This window comes from Mycteria americana, chromosome 2 (genome assembly GCF_035582795.1).
Source record: "Mycteria americana isolate JAX WOST 10 ecotype Jacksonville Zoo and Gardens chromosome 2, USCA_MyAme_1.0, whole genome shotgun sequence".
Taxonomy (NCBI): Eukaryota; Metazoa; Chordata; class Aves; order Ciconiiformes; family Ciconiidae; genus Mycteria; species Mycteria americana.
Window position 1 is genome coordinate 76567252 of NC_134366.1, and position 19650 is coordinate 76586901.

Genomic DNA, 19650 nt, shown 5'->3' on the forward strand with positions numbered 1-19650 from the left:
ACCCACGCCCCCGGTCTCCAAAATGTCCCCCCCGGGAAGGGCAGATGTCAGTCTGCTCTCCCAGGGTTTGAACCCCTACTCCCAAGGGTTCACATATGCAATAGGTAGCTCTGACCAGAGGCATGAGCGACTTTTTTCTCCTTGGGCAACTGATGCCGGGCGAAATATCTCCAGATTAAACTAAATCAGGCTGTGATTTTGCATGGACCTCTCCCTAGTTATCACTTTTTCTAAAAGGCAGGGTAATAAACTGCACTCGGGGAGGCAGGGCATGCGACTAACAGGCTTCAGTACTTCACACGTATTAATGAACAGGACAGCAATAATGTTAAAAAAAAAACCAGCTTTCTGGATCACAGTCCTGACTGTAAGGTTTTAAAATCACTAGCTGGGAAACCCACTCCTCAGCTGGTTAATGATTCAGCTTTGAAAGCAAATATTTAATAATTACTTAGTAGAGGGAAGTTGTGGACAGTTACACCTCAGGGTATTTCCAGAAATGCCAAGTATTTTAAAATGCAAATTCACAAATTCTGAAGCATACGTAATTTGACTATCTAGTGTACATCCTGGCCACATACCATATTGCTAGCAAATACCACAGTGCAAACAGTTTTTCCAAGACTACATATATCCCCAGTGACACATTAGAATGTAGTTTTAAACAATAATACAAAGATAAAAGCATGTTGTATATGGCATACTTTGGAGCAGTTACCATATGCTCTGTCAATAATCTATGAATTAATAGGGCCCTGATGTACAATAACACATTGGCCACTCACAGCTCCATGGAAGATTATTCCATTCACCATGAAAATTAGCTGAGGAGTAGGCGTATGTCACAATTTTTCATTCATATTTTTAACTTGGTCAGCTGTAAGATACTACGGTTGGGGTTTAGGGTTTTTTTATTATTCTTATTCTTTAAAGGTCTGATCCTAATTCCATTAATTTGCGCTAACATCAAGGGAGCAGGTTCAGGCTCTAAATCAGAAGATTAATGTTATCTTAACAGTTTATTTCTGTGTCCCTAAGAGCAGCTATACTAGAGCATTTAAAAAAAAAAGAAAAAAAGAAAAAAAAAGATTCATTTAACCTATTATCCTTACACTGACAGTAGATGTAGCTGATACTTTGGGAAACAGCTGAAGAAATAGAGGAAGTATAGGATGTAAAAAAAGTAATTTGTTTTGGTATGATTACTCCCAGTTTCGGCTGTGTTTCTGGGCAGTTCAAAATCAAGATGCTTTTCTAAATCTTGGCATTAGAAACAGGCAGTAAAATAAATCTATATAATCATCTGCAACAGCAACCCATCTTGTAACACGCCAAAGTTTCCTGAGTATTTTATTTTCTTGGGTTTTATTTAGAACAGAGGTCTGGATAGTCAGGTGAATAGCTGGCCACAAAATAAAATGTCGTTTACTAGTTACAACCTAACCTAAGGTGTGGGAGATTCACCTTCCACTCTGCAGCTCTAGAGGCTCCCCGTACAATCATCAGCATTGGTGCCTGGGCAAAATGACTTCAAAATAATAACAAACTGGAACGCTTCCAGGACAACATTTTCCATCCACTCTGTACATGCTGTGAATCACCTTACAGACAGCACAGCCCTGGAGAGTAAGACCTCCATGTGTTACTATCTCGTCCAGGTCTCCTTAGTGAAAATGAGATTGTCCCTAACGAATTCAACAACTCAGGTGGGCTAAAATGCCACTGGCATCACCTGGGGGTCAGGAGTCTGCCCGGTTTGTATATGCACAGCAGCAGCAGGGGATTTGCATTTCTTCATGAAAGCGCTGTTGTTTCACCCTTTGGACAGGAACGCTGACGACTGCCAGGGATCTGGGATTCCCCAACATCCCCCTGCAAAAGGTACTCAGAGGGGTTGTTTCTGCACAGGTTACCACCGCTATGACACGAAGGCATTGCAACCGTTCTAGCGACCTGCCCAATTTCTCCCCCTACTTACAGTGGGTAACACATTACTAAAGGGAGCTGCTTACACTTGACAAAGCAGAATGGTTCATCTTCAGCATAAATACGTTGCAGCACCTACAACTACGAGTATATAAACATTTCAGAAGGGAAACTGTATTTTGGTTTTGTTTTGTTGGTTGGGCTTTAAATAATTACCTATCTTTTTGTCTCGTAAGCAGTTTGTGCAAAGAGAAGTATTATACAGTGCAAAAGTATGCTAAAATTGCATTTGCATTCTAAAGATAAAAGTTCCCATTAATCACATCTGAAAATAAGAGACTCTGAAAGTGCAAGATATATTTTTTAATGGAAAAAGAAGTCACAAGTACCAAAACGCTTTCAGAAAGGAGGCTGACAAACTTTGCCTTCCTGTCCCCAAAAAAAGAAAACTCCTTTAACTAGCTTGCACACAGCTAAACAGCTAGAATCAAACCAGTGCAACCTACACTGGCAGTACAAAGCCAAAAATGTGCTCTATATACTCCGTGATAAGAAATTTTTGAAAGCAATGTACCTATCAATCAGTGCTATCACCAGCTAAGGGATTTAGCAAATCATCCACATAATATCATTGCCACAAGCTATCAAGAGGTTTATCAACAGTGGGGTACCATCCACAACACTGCACTACACAGAGCAAACAGAAATATTCCTGTTCCTCACGTGGGCTTGGCTTTGGCTGGCCTCTTCCATTTGCGAAGTACCATATCATTAGTGATTTTCACCAGCCTCCATCTTTATTTTGCATCCTCTTTGGGGGAAGTTTATTACACTGTGAATGCAAAGAGGCAACGGTCCTTGGGCTCCATCACATAGGCAGCCTGCAACTTACTGTGTATTTGTATGCGAAGTGCTGTATTCTCCTGATCTCAACACACTTTTTTATAAGAACAAGGCAAGCCATAATGCACTTACAGTAAGGGACTGTGCACACACTCATCTGCACACAGGCGTGGGGAGAGCAAGCTTGCTTGTTAAAAAAAAGGGAAAGTCAGCCCTACTTTATTTCTTAGAAAAGAAAGGTCTCTTCTCAATAAAGTAACCTGTAGCCAAATCTTGACGTTACAGAAGATAACTTACAATACATCTCAAGCAAGTTTGAGAATGGACAGTAAAGACTATACATCCCTATGCGTCTTTTCTTGAACCCACGTACACTCAAACATTTGTACAAGTGAACCCAAAACACTTTGTAGCCCTGTGCTGTTAATCTTTTTGAGCCAGTCTTCATCAAATAGCAAATGGGGGAGGAGGGGGGAAGACAGAAATGACAGAAAAACATCTCTCTGCTTCCAACTTTACCTGTATAGGGATATTCCCAAAACTGGATATAAAATGTCCAATCCTGAAAGGTAATTTTGCCCCAGTTTTCATAAGGCATTTTTTCAACCTATCCGATGAGCTTTAAAACTTTTCTGTCTTTATCTGATCAAAATGCTGTCCTTCCTCCTGCCGTCCTGGCATTCTCTGTGGTGAGACTGTTTCAGTATCAATATTAATACTCAAATGTCAAGTGTGTGACACTACATTTCCTGTGCTATTTAAAGCATTCAGAACAATTATTATCGGTGAAATATTAAAGAGTAAATTTTCGCTACCTGCGTACAATTTCAGCAGCCCTAGCTGTGACAGAACAGCGCTTACACCAGTCACATGCAATTTTACATAGAGATGTATTGTTCAGCTTTTCTAGCAGTACTCATACATTTCCCCAAATTGGCTTTTGTTGTTTTTAGCAAAGCTACACATTTATTCTTTTTCTGGAGCACAACTGAGCCCTGAATATCAACTGAATTTATAGTATTGAGTATTTCAGACTTTTGTTCCACATATATTCCCTAACTGATAGCAACTTTAACATATAGTGAACCACTGAGCTTTTTTTTTTTTTTAATATTTCTGGAATAGTAATTCTTTCCTTTATCATTTCTACTGCTCTTAAAAAAAAAGAATCTTTCATTTTTGCCCCTTTTTTTTTTTTTTCCTGTTTCAGTACTTAGTTGAGTCTCTTTCTTTTGTAATTATCTAGACTGTGGTTACGTATCTTTGGCTATAAGGGGTATTTTTATTGTAACATGTAGGTGTCTTTAAAAGCAACATACATTAGAGCTGCACAGCTGAGAATGCACTGAACTGCCACTCCTTCCTACCAAGCTACCAAAGTTTTGGAGAAGCTTTCATATAATAGTACAAACTGAAAATAATGAATGCCTATTCCCATATACAGAAAGGTGCATGTTAATTAGACAGATACATTTTCCTCCTTGTCAAAGAACAGCTTTATGAGGAGTACACAAAAAACATGTTGAGCCTGGCATTAACAGACAACACTACAAGCTACAGATCAAAATTCAGTATCCCAAATAACTCAAGGAAAGCTTTATTTTCAGTATATGGCTTGATCATGCCATGAAGTACTTCAGTATCATTGTACAGGTCAGTTATTTCCATTGTTTTGCCCTCTGAAACTGGAGGCTGACTTCAGAATGTGCACGTTTCTTTCAGTTTTAATTAACTTCACTCCAAATTTGAGCCAAAGGGGTCTGATCCTAACCCTCCAAAAGTCAACAGGAGGAACGTCAGTAGGACCAGGGCCTAAAACAACACATCTACAGTAGTCAACAACTTTGAGTTATATAAATACTTGCTAATATCTCTATACTGACTGGTCATCAACATTTCCATTATAATCCCTGTACTTGGGGACGTCTGTATGTTGGATGCTATCCATACTTCTCTCCAGCCAGCTGAAACGAATTGTTTTTGAGTGAAACAAGGCACTCCCTCTCCTCCAGAGACCTGCAGACAACTAATGGAACCCTCATTTTTCACGCAAATCAACAGGATCCTAGCATCTTGGGCTGAAATCCAGTTTACCTGCTTTGCTACAATGTGCTTTTGCAGGGTCATAAAAGGAAGCTTTGGTTTTGTTTCAGGAAATCAAAGGCTACCAGCTTTTTTATGTAGTATGTCATGATGTGAAATAATCAGGGCTAGAAATGCAACAACGAGGTTTAAACAGCTCATGAACAATGCGCGCTGCAATTCTTCATCATTCTGTTTACACTGCATTGAGAGATATAAATGAAGTAATAAACAGCAAAATCCAGTCTGCCAAAATAAGGAGCCTGTCACAAATACTTTTTAAAAAATAGCAGGGGTAATACTAACATCACAACCAGTATTATTCCCACTCCAATCAGCAAAACCATCCTTGAATTTGATCTCCTGTTGCACCCAGAAGGACAGCTATGTTTGTCTACAGAGCCACAGCACTATTATAGCTGAACTCATTATTTTGAAGTGTTTGAAGTACCTTGAGCATGACAGAAGACACAGAAAAACAAATTCCAGTGGACAATATGCAATTCATACGAATGTTAATTAATTCACATTCACAACATAAGCTGAAGCTGTTCCAAAAAAAACATTATGGTATATTCCGAGAACAAGTACTGGGAGCAAAACACAAAACTTAGCTTAGTTTAACCAATCTACCAACACAACTTTGTACATCTTTCTAAAATGAGCCCGAGTCTTCCTTCTCCTTCCTGTTCCTGGAGGGATGCTAGTATTAGGCCCACCAAACTGCATTGATCAAGAATCAGCTCTAGAAGTAATTCCCCTTCTTTCTGCACAAATCAGTTGTTAACGGGACCAATTATCAGTTTTTAGGAGCCATGTGGGTAAAATGTGAGTGGAACTGCTTCATGCCCTAGTTGAGAGGTCTAGCTGAAGGAATGGGCATACATGTTGCCCTGAGCTTTTACAGTAAAACATGATTGCTCCTTCTCCTGCCCTTCCAGGACTCCTCTGCCTCTACTCATTCACCTTCAGGCCTCCCTGGGCACCTGGAAGCCGAATCACACGACAGACAGGCATTTGCAAAATGGTCCTACCACCGCCACCCCCCCCCCCCCCCCGAATTTCCAACCGCTTGCACACGTAAGATATAACCCTGCTGAAGAGAACTTGCTCTGAGACCCCAGAGCACTCCACTCTGCAGAAGCTGGGCCAGAAACAGCACGACAGACACCAGTAACACGGCACTAGCTAGGTGAGGTGAACCCTATGTGGAGGCTCATAGCAGGCTCTTTCTCCAAGGCCAAAGCTTCTCATTGTTTTGTCTGAGGTACGAACACGCAGATTTTATACACTTATGTTCCCAGGTAAACAACTTTGCTCTCAGTAGTAACCACAATTTCTTTTGAAGTCCTGAATTGAAGTTAAGAGATGACCCAGGTCAGTATTCACACATCACAGCCTTTCTCAAACACAAGCAGAAAAAAAAAAACAGCAACAAAAAGCCCAGCTACAGAGTAAACCCCACTTACACACGCCACAAAAGCTCTTATTTTCCATGCCCATCCAAGAACACAAATTGTCCAAAGACTGAATACCAGCTCTCCACAAAAGACCTCTGAGCCCATCGGAGTGTCTCAGCTCCCTGCCAGCCTGCCGGCTCCGAACAACCGGGCACTTGCACATAACAAAACTGCCCTCAACCCGCTACACAGCACACTTAGCATCCAGACGCTGGCTTCTTTTCATTGCATACCTACTTGTTCAGGTCCCTGTAAAACACACACACACGAAAACTTTATTAGTATGAAAGGAAATCAGTGGCTACGACTGCAAAGCGCCGTGTTGCTAGCCAGAGACGAAGAGCACGCAATCCGATGCTGAATGACTGCCAGCAAGGAGGAGTCCCAGTTTAAGGCCTCAAAACCACTTGGAAAGCTGTTGCCTGGCTGATTACGTCCCTGCTGAAAGGGTAAGGCTTCAGAGCAGTGTGCGCAGCAGATTAGACGCATGGCTCCCATGCACAGCCAGCAGAAGCTGCAGATCTGAACCGCCACACGTACGCCCTGGTGCGTACTCGTACTGTAACGTGCCTCTGAGCTCCACTGTTATAAAAAGAATAGTAGTATCAGTGGAACCGTAGTCCATGGGCAGTGACCACAATACGTGCTAAACTCCCTCTGAAACAAACTGGCCCGTAAGAAATTTTAAAAACCAAGTGAAGGATGTGATAAAACTCCCATCAAAAAAAATAGTAAGGGCAGTGTCTCTCTGAAAAAAAGGGACAATTTGGCATTTGCAGTGTGTACAAGATGTCTTCATACACTTTCCTGATTCCTTGCCAGTAACTATTCAAAAAAGACCACTTAACAAGCAAACAGGTCTTCAGCACAACAAATAATAAAAAAGAGAGCAAAGCTTGTGCTATTTAAATATCATGAAACATTCTGCTAATCATGCACAGATGGAAGTACAGACGCTTCTGCCAGACGCCTTGTTCAGAAACTTTGCTCTATTTTTAATTATTTGATGCACAGAGGACCTGTTTGCTGATTAAAAGGGCACTGCCTTTAAAAGGACTCCATCAATATGGAGTCTAGTCTTGTTTTTAATGGAGGATTTTAAAAGTAGTAACTCATACCTCTGAGGTCCCTGCACCAATTTTTATAATCTTATAAGCACGTGGTTGGTTTTTTTCAGATGCTTCTCTCACCTTTGGAAATTGTCTATGTACAGGAAAAGTGAAACTAACCATACTCAAGCTACTGTTAAATACACTGAGTAAATCCATTTGGAAAATGTGTATTTTCCTCTAATATTCTTTAATTTATACCTTTTTTGGTGTTACCTATAATAAGAAGGGGTATCAATTTTCAGATAAAAGCATTAGTTGTTACAGTTTTGCTTTCAGTCAAAAGTCTAGTTTTTTGAGAAAATGTATAATCTCCAAAATTATCAATCAAAATGCTTATTAAATTGGGGGGTTTTTAAATCTACTATAACCACATTATCATTCCAATAGTCAGTTCTTGGCAAAAACACAGTGATACACACACAAAAAAAAACCCCTTACATTTTTTCACTTCATACCTTCTGTGAACTTCCCTCATTCAGTGGTACGGTGCTTCATTCCTGTACTTCTCCATAGCAGTCCAGGAATTTTTCCCTCACTGAAGAGCCTCACTCAGAATGCATACCATGTTCAATTTCTTTTCTTCTTCTGAATGAAGTACTTTTCAAACATTCTTTTTTGGTTTAGCTTACATTTCATCCTGAAAGTTTTGCAATCTGCTACTACAGAACTTTGCGACAGGAGCAGAGTCACGGTATGAAAACAACTGGAAACTCAAGGAAAACTGCCCAAGCTGTTACTTTTGTCTCACCAGCATGACATGTGGAAACTATATTACATTTTTAAAGCTTATTAACATTAACAATTTGAAGTGCTGCTATTAACACAGTAGAAGAATTCTTTATTATCATATCACGTGGTCTGCTAATCAAAGTAACAGTGACCCCATTATCTTATGAACAAATGACCCAAAGGGGGTGGGGCTCCCGGCTCAAGCTCAGGTACAGAGAAAACTGATTTTTCTTTTTTTTTTTACACTGTCAGCATGTACTATTATACAAATATATGCAAATGATTTGTTAGAGACCAGCTGACAAGCCTGAAAAGCAAGATGCCGGCTGAAGAGATACTGCAGCTGGAAGCCAGAGAAGACTGGCAGGGGCACGTGGGACTGAAAATGCAATGTTCGGCCAGGGAAATGGGCACCCATGGTGAAGCTGCAGAGAAGAAATAAAGGGTTTTTTCCCATGAGGAGAAGGGGAAGGCTGTATGGAGTGAAAGGCTTGTCCAGGCAGATCATCAGGGTTGCAAAGCTCAGAAATCCAGCTATGACTAATGAGGAAGGAAGAGAGGTAGATGAAACAACATTCAAATCTGCAGTTCTGCAGAAAATTACTGAGGTATTGAAACCCTCTGAGCAGAAATGGATTTTAGACACATAGAAACACAGACAAAAATCAAGCCGAACAAAGGGCCAACACACAATCAAAGTATTATGCAGGTAACAAACCTGGTGAGGGAGCCGTACAAGTAGGTCAGATACACAGCAGCGAGAACTGCTGAGCATGGGAGAATCTCGGTAGAGAAGGGGGTGAGAAGAAAAATTAATTGGCCAGCAACAAAAGAATAAAGTCTGGAAAAGGTTAAAACAGGACAGAAGGATGAAAGGGCAAAATACTGCTTGGGCTCTATAAAGAAAGGTTAGTCTAATTCACCAACACATCCACCCGAAGCACGGAAAGAAGACCGATGACACTTGACTGAGGAACAGTTTTCATTCCCTCTTTGCCTGGAGGAAAAGCCAAGCTAAAGCTCACCTGCCGCAGCATCAACCAAGCATCAACCATCAACAGCAATGCTGACCTGCCGGCAACAGCTCTGAGTCCAGAGGGCCCTGACGCCCCTCGGAGACCCCAGGCCAGACCCCATGCTCTGTCACACCACATTTACACCGACGTGGTTCCATTTAAACCGTCCAAGTAAGCAACAGAGGTGGGAACCTGACATCTTGTTCCACCACAGCCTTTAGCTGAGCGCCTCAGTGCGATGCATAACACACACAGTTTACATTAAACAAGATAAGGAGCATAAAAACCTGGTTGCTGCAGCCCAGGCTGCGCAGCACTACTGGTTTCACAGAGACACTCTGGATGAGCTGTATAAACAGCACCAAACACTGCAGCCAGCCAGCTGACAGCTCAGATGAATGCACTTCATAGCGGAGCTGCACACATAGCAGAAGTGTGTCTTAGTTTGCATTTCTTCCATTCCATACAGCCAAGTGACATTCAACAGGTTCGACTCCTTAGGTAACAGGGGTGTACTTGACTGCTGCTGTTTAATGTATTTCAGATGCTTACTACAAACCTTCTACCCACCTCAATTTTCCTTAGGGCCCTTTCTGGCTGTACTCTAACAGATAACAACATGTGGATAGTAGTGTCACGTAACAAATGTCATACTTTCACTCAGGAATTACTTTAATCACTCAGTCACTACACACTGTGTTCCCCCTGAATCTGCCTGTGAGCTGCAAACAAAATAAACTGGTGGTGACCAACAAATAGTAGGACGTACCCATGCCGGTTTGTATCATTCTCGCAGTTGAAGACCAGGCACCAAGACTCAGTTATTCTGTCAGCTTGTGCAAATATGGAACAAAATACAGATTTTTACTCCTTCTTTGGTCCTTCCAGTATTGTAGTATCACATTTATTTTAAGTCACTATATAACATACCTGTGTGCTATCCAAACAAACACACAGTGCAATTTTAAACTATAGATTACTGGTCCATAAGATCCACCATCATCCTCTTTCCCTGTAAAGTAGAACACACACCTCAAAACACGCATTACAGAGGCAGCACTGTCGCGTCACTTATCTCCCCACAGTTTAATTAATCAACTGTCAAGTTCACAAAGGAAATCACAAGTGATTTCCAAGACTGTGTCAGCAACAACAAAAATATCAGGCCAGATCACAGCAGACATCCAAGAAAATTTAGCAAGACTGGTAAGCAGGAAACCTGAAACTCACTCATCCCTGCTTCAAAGAGGAGACAGACAAGACCTAAGCAAAGAGGTGAAGCAGCTTCTCAGTTCTGCAAAGTAGGAGACGCAAAGGCAAAGCGTTTGCCCAGATCCACCACTTCGTCTTTGGCTATTCCATCAGCAAGTGCTGTTCACAGAGGAGTCATGCTAACACAGGCCAGGGTAGCTGGTAGGGAAAAAGGGAGAGAGAATCCAGAGGAAAGAAATACAAAATCTAGGATGTATTAGTTCTCTCATTTGTAATAAAGCAGGGGGGAAGGTACCATTTCATTTGGGTGTCAGGGAGACAACAGCGGTTGTCAACAGAGAAACCTCCACCATAGTTAATGAGTTGGGTTTTGTTTGTTTGTTTTAAACCAGATGCTCAAATCTTAAGACACTAGTATGTAGTTAAAATCTTGCGTTAACTGAAAGATCGTGTTAACTGAAAGATCATGTTCACAATATTCATATGGTAGTGTTTTACTTGCATAAATATTGATAGAAATACCAGTATTGGTGTGTCTGGGGCCAAACATTTTACTCCAAAGTTCAATCTTAATGACAACCAACACTGCCTCCCCTTGCTGAGGGAAGGAAATACCCTGGGCCAAATCTGTAGTCCTTAGGCGCTTCTGGCAATTTCTTCTAAAATCATAGGCAATGCTGTCTGAGTAGAGTCTCAGTCTTTGGGGAAACACTGCTAAGCCCAAAGAGGAAGGCGAACAGAGGGTGGTTTGGACAATTCACAGGTGGACAGACCACCGCTGAGCAGGCAGTTGAAGATGAGCCCAAATCACCATTTTACAGAGCCAACCCTTTGGCTGCCTCTATAAAATGAATGACACTGCGGCTCGGGATGCAGGTCCCTCCACAACAGCTATAATGGTTTGTAGAAGGATCTGTCAAGGGACAACTCCCAGGTGTGTAAGCTAACCTTTCAGATCGCAGGTGGGGCATTCTGCTCACGGTCGTATTTCTTTTCTGATTCTTATGGAGGATTTCTGTTTTCAGCAATGCCTATACAGCACTACCTGAGAGACCCTGAGTCATTAAAAAAATTAAATAGGATAAAAAATAAATTTTAAAAAATTGAAAAAATGGTTCAATGACCTTCTGTTGGGTTTTAATTGCTTATTTTAGTATGCTCGCTACTTACTGCATTTTATAAATGACAAAATTTTATCTGTTTTACCCTCTTGTGTCTTTGTTTTTAAAATGTGACACATTCTGTAGGGGGAAAAAAAAACAAAAAAAAAACAAAAAGCAAAATGGAACTTATTTTTGTATTAAAAAATTTTTTAAAAATAATCACCCAAGCTACAGCAAACACACAGACAGATAGAAAGTAATTGTGTTCCTATCTGAATTCTGTACTTCAAGCCACCTTTGATCAACTTGATTAATATTCCTTTCAAAAGATTTTATAGCTGGTGTACTTCATGAACACAATTAAAGTAGATTAATCTGTTCTGAACTCTATGTTTCATAAAATTACTGTTCCTCTGATTAATTTTACAAAAAACACATGTAACTATGTACAAATGCATTTTTCTCATTGATAAAACAAGCCTGTGACACAGCTTCCAGTACTGGCCAAGAGATATCATTGTGAATATCTAATAAATCAGCAAGCCTGATGATGCAACGTCATGTGAGCTAATACACAAAATACTACACTTCTTATTCAAGTAAAAGAAAAAATAGCCCAGTTCCTAGCTTATAGCACTGGCTCAGCTAAAATGCAATTCTTCAGGCTTGTAATCAGTATCTGTGGGATAATGCCACCAGCTAGTCAAAGTGACTGCAGCTGAAGCACAAACCTTCCTCTACTGAAGTCAATAATAAGATTTTAATCAAAGCCGATAGCATGGTTTCACACGGTTGAATTTCAGAGATGCTGGTTCTGAGCAGGACCCATCTGACTCCTGATCTGCAAGAGACTCACTTTGACCGTACCAGCACTGCCATGAGCAGGCTGATGTCACTTCACCCCATAAATCCCTCGCCCCGCGCTGTAGCTAAGCACCGCTGAACTCAGGTACCCTCTAGGAACACTGCGATGGTGTAATTAGCAGCGAGACTTGTAATGCATTCCCCAGCCAGAAACAAGGGTTGCTGTGGCCACTAGAGTACAAGAACGTGAAAAGGGACTGGGGAGGAATAAAACAGACAGGTAACAGTAGAGAAAACACAGTGCTCAGTTATTTAAGTATCTCACATTAAAACAGCGCAACAATCACCAGCATCAGCTGAACCGTCAAATAGATTTTACAAGAAACAGTGGGTTTTATTAAATAGAATTTCCTTTAAATTGATTATTTCAGTGAAGAGGACAAATGATACACAGAAGGTACCTCTGACACAAGCGTCTGCTTCTTAATGTCTAAATTACGTCAGGTTTTGTTCTGGCTTTTTTGGAGAAATGACGTACTTAACATCCTGTTTGCAGTGCAACAGTAATCTAAACCCCTCTTTTATTTTTTGGCAAATGCTGCTCATCACTCACGTTAAGCTTACCGTTAACTGTGAACTGTTAACATGTCTTAGTGTGGTTTCAATGTTCCTATGGCAAGGCTAAACGGCATTTAGAAAACAATGATATCCCCAGGCCCGCACTGTAGTTTCTGAAGCACAGATTAAGCATGGTATTCTGCTCAACAAGCTCATCACTGTTAAGTAACTCATCAGAAAATAAAGAGGGAATTATCAAATGGGAATTGCCAAGTAATTAGTTCTCTGAAGCAGATGACATACAACTGTTAAAGGGAGGGGCTTCCCTGTTAGTCATATGTCAGAGTAGAGCCTACTAATCTGTAAATAAAAATGCATTACATATGATTAGTGCTATGGGTTTTTAACCACTAGTGGTACACGGAGAATAAACTTACAACTTCTTCTAGTGCAATAATCCACTAGGATTTTTTTTTCTCTTGCACACAGTGAATTTTCAAACCATTCCGGATCTACTTGCTGTCAGACTATCTGGGGAAAGCTATGAACACGGCACAGTACCAGGGAGGGGATGTGCTCAGGGGCTAAGGAAGAGGAGAAATACTTTTACTATCGTATTAATTCGAAAAATCACTCTCTACTCAGTTACTACACATGGCACTGAAAAGGAACCGCACCAATGAGAAAATACTCACTAGCACAAAAATTCCGAGCACAGTAAAGGAGGATTAAGCCTGCTTTTTGTAATTATCCTTCTCCATTAAAGCCTAACCTTCTTTTAAGTAGCTGGCCTCACAGAAATGTTAAATTTACAAAACTACAAGGGCCTTCACGCTTGGGTACCTGACAAACAAAAATGTGGTAACAGTCACAACCACACTCCAATACAAGTAAGAAACACTGCAACATTTGTACTTTTTACAGAGCGAAGACCGACTCAATAAATCCTTAAGTCAGGTTTTCAGCTAGTCCGAAATTGAGTTGATCACTGCTAAGTAACTGATCAGAAAATAAAGAAGGAATTCTCAAACTTGGGGGTCGCCTCCATCGCAGTATCTCACCACAAGAAACCCTTCAGCTAACACGCTCAAATCCAGACGCTGCCGCGTGGGCTAACTTTCGACCAAAAGCATACCCCTGGTACGAGGCACGGCAAAACCCGCTGGCACGTCCCTGCCCAACACACACAGCCGAGGGAGAGGCCAGGAGGAGGGCACGCACAGATGCTGAGGCTTATACACAACTGCACAGCACATCTAGTCATCTCACCACTTTCAGCCCTCGGCACGTAGAAGCTCTCCGTCTCTCTAACACTTACTCTAACATCCGAAAGCCCGTATTTTAAAGTAATGCTAACAAGTTACAGTGCGTGGGACTGCAAGTCTCTTACTCCATTTGCAGATACACCTTTTTAAAGCAGAAGTTGGAAAGTGACTCAAACCTCAGGTCTTGGCTTATATTGCATGATGAACGTGAGCCTTTGTGTTTTTATGTAGACAGATCGCTACACCCAACTCCATTTACACTTTAGACCGTGTTACAAAACTTTCAATCAGTCAGACATCAGACCTTCATTATCTGCTGAAGGAACAACAGAGCAAAAACATGAAAGGTCAGGGCTGAGGTGAGGGGGTAGGGCTGAGGGGACAGCAAAGCCTCATTTCTAAGATGTCGGTCTGCGCTCACGTCGCTTCATTTAATTTACCTTACAGTTATTCACTTACACACAAAACAAACAATTAAAAAAAGAAAATTCTAATTACTATTCAATTACACCTAGTTCACATCTCCATTTCTCTTGTGCTCTTAATACATTCAAGATCTCCATCGCATACCTTCTTTTAGCCCTACAGCTGTTGTAGGCCTTACTAAACAGTATTAGAGGGAAGAAATAAAACCAGCTAGGATAAAAGGACACTGATATGGCAATCAAAAAGCCACCACCGGACACACTAATACAGAGACGGATTAGCTCTTTTTATGTTTGCTACAAAGGATTTTAAAAGGACAGATTGTTGTCCATTTACAGAGAGCAGTAGCCAGAAGTCTGCATAAAACAGAAATTATGTCTTAAGTAAAAAAAAAGCCATATTAGGTAGCGTACAGAAATACTTATGGAAAATTCAGCAAATAAAAAATTCTTACAAATGGGCTGTGGCTGTAAATTCAACCCAATAGTGTAACACAATTAATAGATATCAAGTGACTCGACAGTGGAAAAGATTAAAAAGAACTCTTTAGTTGTTAAAATGGTCAGTGTCTCATGCAAAATCCTCTCAACACAACTGTTTAAAAGAAAGCATTGAGTCATTTGCCTACGTGGAAGGAGGGAGCGCACGCTCTGAACAAATAACAACAACTCTAGGTTTTTAGAGTAGGCTAAAATTAACTAGTCATGATTTAAAAAAAAAAAAAGCTGTATCTCTATTTATTTATTTTTATTTTATTTTTACTAATCCCCGTGTCCTTATTCAGGCAAGATGCTTAGCAGGCTCTGCAAGAACGCTGCTTGAATTGGAAGGGTAAGCACGCCTGGAGCTCACACACGACAGCGACATTACTCCCTGAAGCCATGCGATTCCTCATGCGAGCAAAGCCACGAACGCACGTGTATGGCCATTAGGCCTAAAGTAAGGTTTCTGAGATCTGATTTTGGATGCCTTCAGTCAAACATGCTCGATGTTCGGTCCCTCTGACAGACCACGTGGTAATAACCCAGGTCTGCCTAAACAGAGCGGGGCTGTTGCCACCTTCACCCCGAAACAAATGTGAAAGCTGGAAAAGACGATGGGTCTTAGCATGTGATGCTCTATCTCGAGCTGTGAAACCTATCTGCGGCTGCTGGCTGCACGGCACCGGGTCACGTTTCTTTCACATGTTACTACTGTGAGCTCCCCCCTGTTACACCCAGTGACCGAATTTTTGGAAGCAGGCAGTCTCTACCCCAATAACTTTTGTTTCACTTATTTAGTTATACAGTGGGCCTGATTTTGACCATTCCCTAGAGAAAATGAGAACTAACTAATGAGGCCAACAGAGGTACCCCAAACTCAGTGACTAAAACGTCCAACAATAAGAAAAGAAGCCAAAACAAATCTGATCTAAGGTCCACAAATACAACGCTATACTTCAAGCTGCACTGGAACAGAAAAAAGCAGTATAGTACTATATTCCTGTCATGCCTCTGCACCAGACTTAACTAGGTTATATTTTTTATCCAAAATGTTTGCTTAACATCGAGTATCTTCTTTCTCATGCAATCGCAGGAAATGCCAGATGCTAAAATATTCGAGGTGACTTAGCAATACATTGTGGATAACACAATCCGATTATTCATAGAATTTGACCAATATACTATAAACGATTACTTCTTCTAATTAAGAGCTATAAACCTTTCCTATAGTAATCACTTCTGCAAATAAATACAATTTCATACAACCCAAGCTAATTCTGAAAAAAATGAAATGTTTTGTGGAAATGATAGTGTCATAACAACAAGCTTCCTTCTATACGACCTCCCAAGCCAACAGCTGCTACCAAGTCAGTTTTCTTCCAAAATGGAAAGGTGAAATGTGTCAGCGCACGGGCACTTTGTCTGGTTTTTCGCTCTAAAAAAATTCTTATTGCTCCAAAGAGATATAGTGGTTACAATCCACCCCCACCATTCAAGCTCATTTGTAAACCGTAACAGGCATGTCTTTGCATGTAACTACTTGCTTAGACAACTTCCCTTTAAAGCACAGCACCCTTCCCCGCAGCCACAATAAAATGTAAATTACGTGCTGCATGCTTTTCTATGACATGCTGTATACATTAAAAAGTTATTCTGCAATGGAGACTTTCTGATCAGCCCCTCATAAACAGTACACTGTAGTAATTAAGTTTTCTGGCTGTAAATAGAAAAAAAAAATCCTTTTTATTTTCTGCAAGTAACCACTACATTTCATTTTCTTTTATTTAAAGACACAGGCAATTTTCTTATGACCCTTTATCTTTTTTTTTTTTTTTTTTTAAACATTAGCAGTATTGCCAATCCCAAGCACTCAAAAATCATATAACAGGTCCAAAAAACCAGGCTGGCTTAATGACAATCAGATTAAAGAAATAAAATAAAAATTTATGTTCTTTTTATTGGCAGTATGACCGCTGAGCCTTGAGACTTGTTTTTTTCAAGGTATTCTCCACAGCCATATGGGAAGGAGAGAGAGGGGAGAGCAGACTGATATATGTGCAGTATTACATCTTGCCTGGCTACAGCTTTCAGGGGAAAAAAATCAGAAGAATTGAAAACATTCCTCAAACCAGAGTAAAAGACACCCAGGCACGTCAGTAGTGATTAGTTACCCTGGGAAGTATCCTTATGCCAGCCAAAGTTTAGCACACAGGAGGAACTCAGGACACTGGAAAAGTCAAGCAGGCTGCAAGCAAGAAGAACCACTGAAAACATTCATAAAAGTGCAGTGAGGATTTATACAATTTTACGCGTGGCATTTTACAACAAAAATCAAAGCCTGTAAACTTTTCCATTCATACTGTCATCTTTTAGTAACTGAATATGCTCTGACCTGAGGTGAGCATAAAACCACTCATATGGAACCCACTGTCCTGTAAGTCACCGAACTGAGTCACCAGAGTTAATGGAATTGTTCTGATGAGAGTTTCTCAAGGACCTCTACTGCCAGGCAATGGAAGTACAAACATATCACGGGTAGGTAATCGTACAGATACTGGTAAGGTGCCCACGCTGATTAAAGCCCAGAGCAGACAGCGTACACTCATTAGAGGAAATAAAAAGCATTATATTCTCACCTTATTGGCAGTGCATATCTGTATGGTGAAGACAAAAATGAAGGTGGTCACTGTCCTACAGGGGTCAAGAATAAATTCACAGCTTGTATTGCTTGCCCATCTGGCTTGGCCTGCGATGTGACTGTTGATCCAGGAGTTGAGGAGATGGAAACCAAAATAAAAAGAAACAAAAACAGTTAAGAGTCAAACAACTTACAACATGCTATGACACCCCAATGAAGACTGAGAGAGACTGCTTTTGCTATTACTCAAGCACAAATAAACTATAGATTTAATCCTGCAGACAGAGCACATACAGTAGAGAGCAGAGCCCATTTATTCAAAGTGAGTGCTCTTTTCCTAAATGTGATCTTAATGAGGTGAAGAATCATAAGCGAGTTGAGATGACTGTCTTCACTGCCAACAGAACATATTTTATTTGAGGAGGGGCATCATCCAGAAAACATACTGCTGCAACTACTACTACTAGGTGAAAAATAATCAGCTTTAGGAATGTGACATTACCTTGTGCACTATTTTGTCATTAACGGTAGCATGCTATAGTCGATGCATATTACCAAATAATATAAACAAAGGAAAACTCTACCAATGTGAATTTTTTTTTCTATTTCTGTATTTTTGCTCAGTAAAATTACAAAGAGCCAGCATCGAATTTCTGCTGACATCACATATTAAACAACATACATTTTGTTTTTTCACTTGGAATCTCACCAAATATTTTTATCGCTCTTGGGACAATAAAAGGATTTAGTGGGACCATTTCTCCCTCACTGAGAAGCATTTTTGTTGTTTCAGTTTATGAGCATACTTACTCGTTCCTATTTATGGACAGATTTATACACATACTTAACTCTAGATAGGTTCTTTAATCAATCCTCATTCAGCAAAACCCTCACTGGGACATGTACTAAAGTAACTTTGCAGACTAGGACCAATGCATACACACAGATTTGCATGTGTTGTACAACCATCTCAGATTACAGCCTTGAGGAAAAAAAAAAAACCATGAAGCATTACATTCTCAGCACATGCACTGAGATCAAAAAGGAATTATGGTCATCGATCCGGTTTTTGTCTTTTTGCAAAAGTCAGGAGTCTGCAAAGTTTCTTACATTTTAAAACATTAGTCATGTATCAGCTCAGCCAAAACCAAGTAAAAATCTTCAACGTCTTTACATAAAGAATGTGAACCACTGAACAAGACTCCAAAATACAGTGCCTTTGTCCAAATACCTATTTATTTATTTATTGCACTTAGAGTCTCGCACAAAAGTAAAATGAAAGCATGAGGTCAGGATTTTCAGTTTGCAAAGCTTAGGCTACTGAAGTCACCGGAATATAGCATATCATTTCTTTTGCAATGAGACATTTACCTGTGCCAAGCCTGTCGTACTTCTGTTTCTCATGCTAATTATATTTTTATTTGTTAAAGCAGAGTTGGTTAGAGCAGCCTCAGAAGAGACCTACAACTAAATCTGTTATCTGCACTGCGTGAACTGTACACACTGTACCTGTACAGTCCTCCAAAGCAGCCAAACCATTCACAACCTGTGTGCTCAGCTAAGGCTGTCACATAGCCCGACTTCTCTCAAGCGGCATCAGCATGAGCTGCCTCACACGCTGGAGTAGGTTTGCAGCCAGCCAGTGCTTCAGACCATCTATGCAATTCTGACACGCATTTCCTTTAGAGCCTGCCATACTTCTTGCTTGCATTTCCCTTCAATTAGTACACCACAACAAAAGCAGCACACTCTGTGAACAATGACAATGATAATCCTGACTGCCATCTACTAAGATGTGCTGCTAAACTTCAGCAAGGGGAAAATTAGGCCTTGATTTTGTTTTACTAGCTACATTGCTAAAACAATTATTTTTAAATTCTAATGTTTAAATCCTTAGTTGCTTTTCAGGTGACTGCATTTAAGTGTCTATTTTCTTAATTAACAGGAAACTAGGCCACTGGATCTATTACATAAAAATTTTTGTTAAGTGAAAT

At 40.4% G+C, this 19650-nt stretch overlaps 1 protein-coding gene across 13 annotated transcripts in view; it reads right to left on the bottom strand.

The window, feature by feature from the left end:
* Positions 1 to 19650, bottom strand: part of ATXN1 (ataxin 1) — a 225062-nt gene that overhangs the window by 200779 nt on the left and 4633 nt on the right. For 12 of the 13 annotated variants that reach the window (XR_012774342.1, XR_012774341.1, XR_012774343.1 and 9 more), the window contains one exon: positions 17655 to 17775. The exons of the other annotated variant lie outside the window; for it this stretch is intronic. The gene's annotated coding sequence lies outside the window, so the exon portion shown is untranslated. The remainder of the gene's footprint in view (positions 1 to 17654; positions 17776 to 19650) is intronic. 13 annotated transcript variants of the gene reach the window in all.